The 9,783-nt window shown below is 48.0% G+C and overlaps 1 protein-coding gene across 2 annotated transcripts in view; it reads left to right on the top strand.

The window, feature by feature from the left end:
• Positions 1–9,783, top strand: part of LOC139572784 (neurocalcin-delta A) — an 83,870-nt gene that overhangs the window by 30,109 nt on the left and 43,978 nt on the right. Inside the window, exon 1 of one of the 2 annotated variants that reach the window (XM_071395553.1) lies at positions 5,423–5,656. The exons of the other annotated variant lie outside the window; for it this stretch is intronic. The gene's annotated coding sequence lies outside the window, so the exon portion shown is untranslated. Of the gene's footprint in view, positions 1–5,422; positions 5,657–9,783 lie in introns of those variants that run through there. 2 annotated transcript variants of the gene reach the window in all.

Here is a 9,783-nt window from a genome sequence, read left to right as displayed (position 1 = left end):
TCCTCCATACAGACCTTCTCCAGATCCTTCAGGTTTCGGGGCTGTCGCTGGGCAATACGGACTTTCGGCTCCCTCCAAAGATTTTCTATTGGGTTCAGGTCTGGAGACTGGCTAGGCCACTCCAGGACCTTGAGATGCTTCTTACGGAGCCACTCCTTAGTTGCCCTGGCTGTGTGTTTCGGGTCGTTGTCATGCTGGAAGACCCAGCCACGACCCATCTTCAATGCTCTTACTGAGGGAAGGAGGTTGTTGGTCAAGATCTCGCGATACATGGCCCCGTCCATCCTCCCCTCAATACGGTGCAGTCGTCCTGTCCCCTTTGCAGAAAAGCATCCCCAAAGAATGATGTTTCCACCTCCATGCTTCACGGTTGGGATGGTGTTCTTGGGGTTGTACTCATCCTTCTATTCCTCCAAACACGGCGAGTGGAGTTTAGAGCAAAAAGCTCTATTTTTGTCTCATCAGACCACATGACCTTCTCCCATTCCTCCTCTGGATCATCCAGATGGTCATTGGCAAACTTCAGACGGGCCTGGACATGCGCTGGCTTGAGCAGGGGGACCTTGCGTGCGCTGCAGGATTTTAATCCATGACGGCGTAGTGTGTTACTAATGGTTTTCTTTGAGACTGTGGTCCCAGCTCTCTTCAGGTCATTGACCAGGTCCTGCCGTGTAGTTCTGGGCTGATCCCTCACATTCCTCATGATCATTGATGCCCCACGAGGTGAGATCTTGCATGGAGCCCCAGACCGAGGGTGATTGACCGTCATCTTGAACTTCTTCCATTTTCTAATAATTGTGCCAACAGTTGTTGCCTTCTCACCAAGCTGCTTGCCTATTGTCCTGTAGCCCATCCCAGCCTTGTACAGGTCTACAATTTATCCCTGATGTCCTTACACAGCTCTCTGGTCTTGGCCATTGTGGAGAGGTTGGAGTCTGTTTGATTGAGTGTGTGGACAGGTGTCTTTTATACAGGTAACGAGTTCAAACAGGTGCAGTTAATACAGGTAATGAGTGGAGAACAGGAGGGCTTCTTAAAGAAAAACGAACAGGTCTGTGAGAGCCGGAATTCTTACTGGTTGGTAGGTGATCAAATACTTATGTCATGCAATAAAATGCAAATTAATTACTTAAAAATCATACAATGTGATTTTCTGGATTTTTGTTTTAGATTCCGTCTCTCACAGTTGAAGTGTACCTATGATAAAAATGACAGACCTCTACATGCTTTGTAAGTAGGAAAACCTGCAAAATCGGCAGTGTATCAAATACTTGTTCTCCCCACTGTAACTGTCTGGGGTATACAACACCATCATATAACTGGGGTATACAACACCATCATATAACTGTCTGGGGTATACAACACCATCATATAACTGTCTGGGGTATACAACACCATCATATAACTGGGGTATACAACACCATCATATAACTGTCTGGGGTATACAACACCATCATATAACTGTCTGGGGTATACAACACCATCATATAACTGTCTGGGGTATACAACACCATCATATAACTGGGGTATACAACACCATCATATAACTGTCTGGGGTATACAACACCATCATATAACTGTCTGGGGTATACAACACCATCATATAACTGTCTGGGGTATACAACACCATCATATAACTGTCTGGGGTATACAACACCATCATATAACTGTCTGGGGTATACAACACCATCATATAACTGTCTGGGGTATACAACACCATCATATAACTGTCTGGGGTATACAACACCATCATATAACTGTCTGGGGTATACAACACCATCATATAACTGTCTGGGGTATACAACACCAACGTACAGTGGTAAGAAAACAGTATGTGAACCCTTTGGAATTGCCTGGACTTCTGCGTAAATTGTTCATAAAAAGTAATACGTCACAACAATAGACAAACACAGTCTTCTTAAACTAATTACACACAATTATACTTTTTCATGTCTTTATTGAACACACCGTGTAAACATTCACAGTGCAGGGTGGGGAAAGTATGTGAACCCTTGGTTTTAATAACTGGTTGACCCTCCTTTGGGAGCAATAACCTCAACCAAACGTTTTCTGTAGTTGGGGATCAGATCTGTGCGACGCTCAGGATGAGTTTTGGACCATTCCTCTTTACAAAACTGTTTCAGTTCAGCAATATTCTTGGGATGTCTGGTGTGAGCTGCTCTCGAGGTCACGCCACAGCATCTCAATCGGGTTGAGGTCAGGACTCTGACTGGGCCACTCCAGAAGGAGTATTTTCTTCTGTCGAAGCCATTCTGTTGTTTATTTACTTCTGTGTTTTGTGTCGTTGGCCTGTTGCGTCACCCAACTTCTGTTGAGCGTCAATTGGCGGACAGATAGCCTGACATTCTCTTGCCAAATGTCTTGATTATCTTGTGATTTTATTTCTCCGTCAACAATAGCAAGCTGTCCAGGCCCTGAGGCAGCAGGGCAGCCCCAAACCACGATGCTCCCTCCACCGTAGTTTAGGTTTTGATGTTGGTGTGCTGTGCCTTTTTCTTCTCCCCACAGTGTGTTTTCCTTCCAAACAACTCAACGTTAGTTTCATCTGTCCACAGAGTATTGGACCAGTAACACTGTGGAATCCAGAGACTCTTTTGCGACCTTCAGACGTGCAGCTATTGTTTTTTGGGGGGGGGGAGCAGCAGTGGCTTCTTCCGTGGTGTCCTCCCACGAACACGTTTCGTGTTTTACGTATCGTAGACTCGTCAACAGAGATGTTAGCATGTTCCAGAGATTTCTGTAAGTCTTTAGCTGACACTCTAGGATTCTTCTTAACCTCATTGAGCGTTCTGCGCTGTGCTCTTGCGGTCATCTTTGCAGGACGGCCAGTCCTGAGGGGAGAGAACAGTGTTGAACTTCCTCCTTTTATAGACCATGTGTCTGACCGTGGACTGATGAACATCAAGGCTTTTAGAGCTACTTTTGTAACCCTTTCCAGCTTTTATTGCAAGTCAACAATTCTTCATCTTAGGTCTTCTGAGATCTCTTTTTGTTCGAGACATGGTTCACATCAGGTAATGCTTCTTGTGAATAGCAAACTCAAATGTTGTGAGTGTGTTTTTATAGGGCAGGGCAGCTCTAACCAACATCTCCAATGTCGTCTCATTGATTGGACTCCAGGTCAGCTGACTCCTGACACCAATCAGCTTTTAGAGAAGTCATTAGCCTAGGGGTTCACATACGTTTTACAATCTACACTATGAATGTTTAAATGATGTATTCAATATAGACAAGAAAAATACAATAATTTGTGTGTTATTAGTTTAAGCAGACTATGTTTGTCTGTTGTGATTTAGTTGAAGATCAGATCAAATGTGATGATCAGATTGCGTGTGGTTCGGTAGTTAGCTGAGAAGATCAGACAGTTCGGTAGTTAGCTGAGAAGATCAGACTGTGTGTGGTTCGGTAGTTAGCTGAGAAGATCAGACAGCGTGTGGTTCGGTAGTTAACTGAGGAGATCAGACTGCGTGTGGTTCGGTAGTTAACTGAGGAGATCAGACTGCGTGTGGTTCGGTAGTTAGCTGAGAAGATCAGACTGCGTGTGGTTCGGTAGTTAGCTGAGAAGATCAGACTGCGTGTGGTTCGGTAGTTAGCTGAGAAGACCAGACTGCGTGTGGTTCGGTAGTTAGCTGAGAAGATCAGACTGCGTCTGGTTCGGTAGTTAGCTGAGAAGATCAGACTGCGTGTGGTTCGGTAGTTAGCTGAGAAGATCAGACTGCGTGTGGTTCGGTAGTTAGCTGAGAAGATCAGACTGCGTGTGGTTAGGTAGTTAGCTGAGAAGACCAGACTGCGTGTGGTTCGGTAGTTAGCTGAGAAGATCAGACTGCGTCTGGTTCGGTAGTTAGCTGAGAAGATCAGACTGCGTGTGGTTCGGTAGTTAGCTGAGAAGGTCAGAATGCGTGTGGTTCGGTAGTTAGCTGAGAAGATCAGACTGCGTGTGGTTCGGTAGTTAACTGAGAAGGTCAGAATGCGTGTGGTTCGGTAGTTAGCTGAGAAGATCAGACTGCGTGTGGTTCGGTAGTTAGCTGAGAAGATCAGACTGCGTGTGGTTCGGTAGTTAGCTGAGAAGATCAGACTGCGTGTGGTTCGGTAGTTAGCTGAGAAGATCAGACCGCGTGTGGTTCGGTAGTTAACTGAGAAGGTCAGAATGCGTGTGGTTCGGTAGTTAGCTGAGAAGATCAGACCGCGTGTGGTTCGGTAGTTAGCTGAGAAGATCAGACTGCGTGTGGTTAGGTAGTTAGCTGAGAAGACCAGACTGCGTGTGGTTCGGTAGTTAGCTGAGAAGATCAGACTGCGTCTGGTTCGGTAGTTAGCTGAGAAGATCAGACTGCGTCTGGTTCGGTAGTTAGCTGAGAAGATCAGACTGCGTGTGGTTCGGTAGTTAGCTGAGAAGATCAGACTGCGTGTGGTTCGGTAGTTAGCTGAGAAGATCAGACTGCGTGTGGTTCGGTAGTTAGCTGAGAAGATCAGACTGCGTGTGGTTCGGTAGTTAGCTGAGAAGATCAGACAGTTCGGTAGTTAGCTGAGAAGATCAGACAGTTCGGTAGTTAGCTGAGAAGATCAGACAGTTCGGGAGTTAGCTGAGAAGATCAGACAGTTCGGTAGTTAGCTGAGAAGATCAGACAGTTCGGTAGTTAGCTGAGAAGATCAGACAGTTCGGTAGTTAGCTGAGAAGATCAGACAGTTCGGTAGTTAGCTGAGAAGATCAGACAGTTCGGTAGTTAGCTGAGAAGATCAGACTGCGTGTGGTTCGGTAGTTAGCTGAGAATCAGACTGCGTGTGGTTCGGTAGTTAGCTGAGAAAATCAGACAGTTCGGTAGTTAGCGGAGAAAATCAGACAGTTCGGTAGTTAGCTGAGAAGGTCAGACAGTTCGGTAGTTAGCTGAGAAGATCAGACAGTTCGGTAGTTAGCTGAGAAAATCAGACTGCGTGTGGTTCGGTAGTTAGCTGAGAAAATCAGACTGCGTGTGGTTCGGTAGTTAGCTGAGAAAATCAGACAGTTCGGTAGTTAGCTGAGAAGGTCAGACAGTTCGGTAGTTAGCTGAGAAGATCAGACAGTTCGGTAGTTAGCTGAGAAGATCAGACTGCGTGTGGTTCGGTAGTTAGCTGAGAAGATCAGACAGTTCGGTAGTTAGCTGAGAAGATCAGACTGCGTGTGTTTCGGTAGTTGTTAACACGTGTCTCTCGTCTCTCTGTGCTGCTGACAGACCTGTAGAGTGTATTTCCCAGCCCTGCTGCTGCTGTGTTAGAGACGACCTATTGAAAACGCCTTTCAGCAGTAGCTCCCGCCCCCCCCCCCGCCTGTGTTCTACTGTTACCAGGGCAACGCCTTTCATAGAACCGTGTCATGTGACCCCGCCGAGGTTTTGACGTCAGAGAGGAGGCAGAGTTTGGGTGTAAAGCTTCACTCAGACGTTCAGTTAGCAGCTGCGGGGGCTTGTGAGACGTCTTCTTCTTCTTCTTCTTCTTCTTCTTCTTCTTGGTTGTTGGGAGTCGCTAGTTGTTGTCACTTCTGCCTGGTGTCTAGTCGAGCCTCTGTCTCCGTCTCTGCTTACTGCCGTTCTGTTAGCTAGCTGTCACACTGCCGTTGGATTATGGACTGTTAACAGACCGACATTACTACACACCGAGTGAGGTAAGATCTCTGGTCTTGTCTTTTTTGTGTGAGAAACCTGATGTTTTGTTAAATGATTTTGCTGTTTTCTTTAAGCTCGGCAACACACACTTCTCATATGCCTTTTTGCAATGTTTTGAGCGCTGCAGGATTGACCACAGGCAACAGGCATCAGGACATTTGCATTGTGTTGGTTTGAATAAGGAACTGTGAAGGGTTATGAAATGCTACTTTCCCATGAGTCCAGAGACTGAGGAGTTAGAATACTGTTGGTTAGAGAGGGGGTTAGAATACTGTGGGTTAGAGAGGGGGTTAGAATACTGTTGGTTAGAGAGGGGGTTAGAATACTGTTGGTTAGAGAGGGGGTTAGAATACTGTTGGTTAGAGAGGGGGTTAGAATACTGTGGGTTAGAGAGGGGGTTAGAATACTGTGGGTTAGAGAGGGGGTTAGAATACTGTTGGTTAGAGAGGGGGTTAGAATACTGTTGGTTAGAGAGGGGGTTAGAATACTGTGGGTTAGAGAGGGGGTTAGAATACTGTGGGTTAGAGAGGGGGTTAGAATACTGTTGGATAGAGAGGGGGTTAGAATACTGTTGGTTATTGAGGGGGTTAGAATACTGTGGGTTAGAGAGGGGGTTAGAATACTGTGGGTTAGAATACTGTTGGATAGAGAGGGGGTTAGGGTTAGAATACTGTTGGTTAGAGAGGGGGTTAGAAAGGGGGTTAGAATACTGTGGGTTAGAATACTGTGGGTTAGAATACTGTGGGTTAGAGAGGGGGTTAGAATACTGTTGGTTAGAGAGGGTTATAATACTGTTGGTTAGAGAGGGGGTTAGAATACTGTTGGATAGAGAGGGGGTTAGAATACTGTTGGTTAGAGAGGGGGTTAGAATACTGTTGGTTAGAGAGGGGGTTAGAATACTGTTGGTTAGAGAGGGGGTTAGAATACTGTTGGATAGAGAGGGGGTTAGAATACTGTGGGTTAGAGAGGGGGTTAGAATACTGTTGGTTAGAGAGGGGGTTAGGGTTAGAAGTAATGTAGGAGTAATGCTCCTGGAGGACTGTGGTGTAGTGTAGGAGTAATGCTCCTGGAGGACTGTGGTGTAGGAGTAATGCTCCTGGAGGACTGTGGTGTAGTGTAGGAGTAATGCTCCTGGAGGACTGTGGTGTAGGAGTAATGCTCCTGGAGGACTGTGGTGTAGTGTAGGAGTAATGCTCCTGGAGGACTGTGGTGGAGTGTAGGAGTAATGCTCCTGGGGGACTGTGGTGTAGGAGTAATGCTCCTGGAGGACTGTGGTGTAGGAGTAATGCTCCTGGAGGACTGTGGTGTAGGAGTAATGCTCCTGGGGGACTGTGGTGTAGGAGTAATGCTCCTGGAGGACTGTGGTGTAGGAGTAATGCTCCTGGAGGACTGTGGTGTAGTGTAGGAGTAATGCTCCTGGAGGACTGTGGTGTAGGAGTAATGCTCCTGGAGGACTGTGGTGTAGGAGTAATGCTCCTGGAGGACTGTGGTGTAGGAGTAATGCTCCTGGAGGACTGTGGTGTAGTGTAGGAGTAATGCTCCTGGAGGACTGTGGTGTAATGTAGGAGTAATGCTCCTGGAGGACTGTGGTGGAGTGTAGGAGTAATGCTCCTGGAGGACTGTGGTGTAGGAGTAATGCTCCTGGAGGACTGTGGTGTAGTGTAGGATTAATGCTCCTGGAGGACTGTGGTGTAGGAGTCAATCCTGGAGGACTGTGGTGTAGTGTAGGAGTAATGCTCCTGGAGGACTGTGGTGTAATGTAGGAGTAATGCTCCTGGAGGACTGTGGTGTAGGAGTAATGCTCCTGGAGGACTGTGGTGTAGGAGTAATGCTTCTGGAGGACTGTGGTGTAGGAGTAATGCTCCTGGAGGACTGTGGTGTAGGAGTAATGCTCCTGGAGGACTGTGGTGTAGGAGTAATGCTCCTGGAGGACTGTGGTGTAGGAGTAATGCTCCTGGAGGACTGTGGTGTAGGAGTAATGCTCCTGGAGGACTGTGGTGTAGGAGTAATGCTCCTGGAGGACTGTGGTGTAGTGTAGGAGTAATGCTCCTGGAGGACTGTGGTGTAATGTAGGAGTAATGCTCCTGGAGGACTGTGGTGGAGTGTAGGAGTAATGCTCCTGGAGGACTGTGGTGTAGGAGTAATGCTCCTGGAGGACTGTGGTGTAGTGTAGGATTAATGCTCCTGGAGGACTGTGGTGTAGGAGTCAATCCTGGAGGACTGTGGTGTAGTGTAGGAGTAATGCTCCTGGAGGACTGTGGTGTAATGTAGGAGTAATGCTCCTGGAGGACTGTGGTGTAGGAGTAATGCTCCTGGAGGACTGTGGTGTAGGAGTAATGCTTCTGGAGGACTGTGGTGTAGGAGTAATGCTCCTGGAGGACTGTGGTGTAGGAGTAATGCTCCTGGAGGACTGTGGTGTAGGAGTAATGCTCCTGGAGGACTGTGGTGTAGGAGTAATGCTCCTGGAGGACTGTGGTGTAGGAGTAATGCTCCTGGAGGACTGTGGTGTAGGAGTAATGCTCCTGGAGGACTGTGGTGTAGTGTAGGAGTAATGCTCCTGGAGGACTGTGGTGTAGTGTAGGAGTAATGCTCCTGGAGTCATTTCTAGCTCCACGCGACTCCCGACTCGTTCTAATGTCAGTGGGCTGAGGGCTGAGGTTGGGGTTAGAGGGGGGAGGTTAGAGGGGAGAGTACAGGGGTCAACAGCTGCCTCAGAGGGGATGGGGTTTTAAGTGGGTGTGGGAAGCTCCTCCTCACCAGAGAGAGAGAGATGATCCAACAGCCTGTGGGGACCGGAGATAAAGAGATGATCCAACAGCCTGTGGGGACCGGAGATAAAGAGATGATCCAACAGCCTGTGGGGACCGGAGATAAAGAGATGATCCAACAGCCTGTGGGGACCGGAGATAAAGAGATGATCCAACAGCCTGTGGGGACCGGAGATAAAGAGATGATCCAACAGCCTGTGGGGACCGGAGATAAAGAGATGATCCAACAGCCTGTGGGGACCGGAGATAAAGAGATGATCCAACAGCCTGTGGGGACCGGAGATAAAGAGATGATCCAACAGCCTGTGGGGACCGGAGATAAAGAGATGATCCAACAGCCTGTGGGGACCGGAGATAAAGAGATGATCCAACAGCCTGTGGGGACCGGAGATAAAGAGATGATCCAACAGCCTGTGGGGACCGGAGATAAAGAGATGATCCAACAGCCTGTGGGGACCGGAGATAAAGAGATGATCCAACAGCCTGTGGGGACCGGAGATAAAGAGATGATCCAACAGCCTGTGGGGACCGGAGATAAAGAGATGATCCAACAGCCTGTGGGGACCGGAGATAAAGAGATGATCCAACAGCCTGTGGGGACCGGAGATAAAGAGATGATCCAACAGCCTGTGGGGACCGGAGATAAAGAGATGATCCAACAGCCTGTGGGGACCGGAGATAAAGAGATGATCCAACAGCCTGTGGGGACCGGAGATAAAGAGATGATCCAACAGCCTGTGGGGACCGGAGAGAGAGAGATGATCCAACAGCCTGTGGGGACCGGAGATAAAGAGATGATCCAACAGCCTGTGGGGACCGGAGAGAGAGAGATGATCCAACAGCCTGTGGGGACCGGAGATAAAGAGATGATCCAACAGCCTGTGGGGACCGGAGATAAAGAGATGATCCAACAGCCTGTGGGGACCGGAGATAAAGAGATGATCCAACAGCCTGTGGGGACCGGAGATAAAGAGATGATCCAACAGCCTGTGGGGACCGGAGATAAAGAGATGGGGGGGTTACATATCTCCTTTACAGACACACGACATGTTCTCTTCTCCCTTGCTCATTGGCTCATCCCTCGCTTTCTCTTTTCCTCTCATTCTCCCTCTCTCTCTCTCTCTCTGCTCTAGACAACTTGGTACAGCAGTGGTAGGAGTCTCTAAGCAACAGGTTTTTCTATCGATCTGAGTAAGGTGTAGCAGGTTAAGATGATATTGAGGTAGTTTAGGATGTAGACTGGTGACCTGGGGTCTAATCCTCTGAGATGATGTTGAGGTAGTTTAGGATGTAGACTAGTGACCTGGGGTCTAATCCTCTGAGCTAAAAGCCCTCATCTCCCAGTGGAATGTAATGCT

This window comes from Salvelinus alpinus, chromosome 4 (genome assembly GCF_045679555.1).
Source record: "Salvelinus alpinus chromosome 4, SLU_Salpinus.1, whole genome shotgun sequence".
Classification (NCBI taxonomy): Eukaryota; Metazoa; Chordata; class Actinopteri; order Salmoniformes; family Salmonidae; genus Salvelinus; species Salvelinus alpinus.
This window is presented reverse-complemented; position numbering and strand designations above follow the sequence as displayed.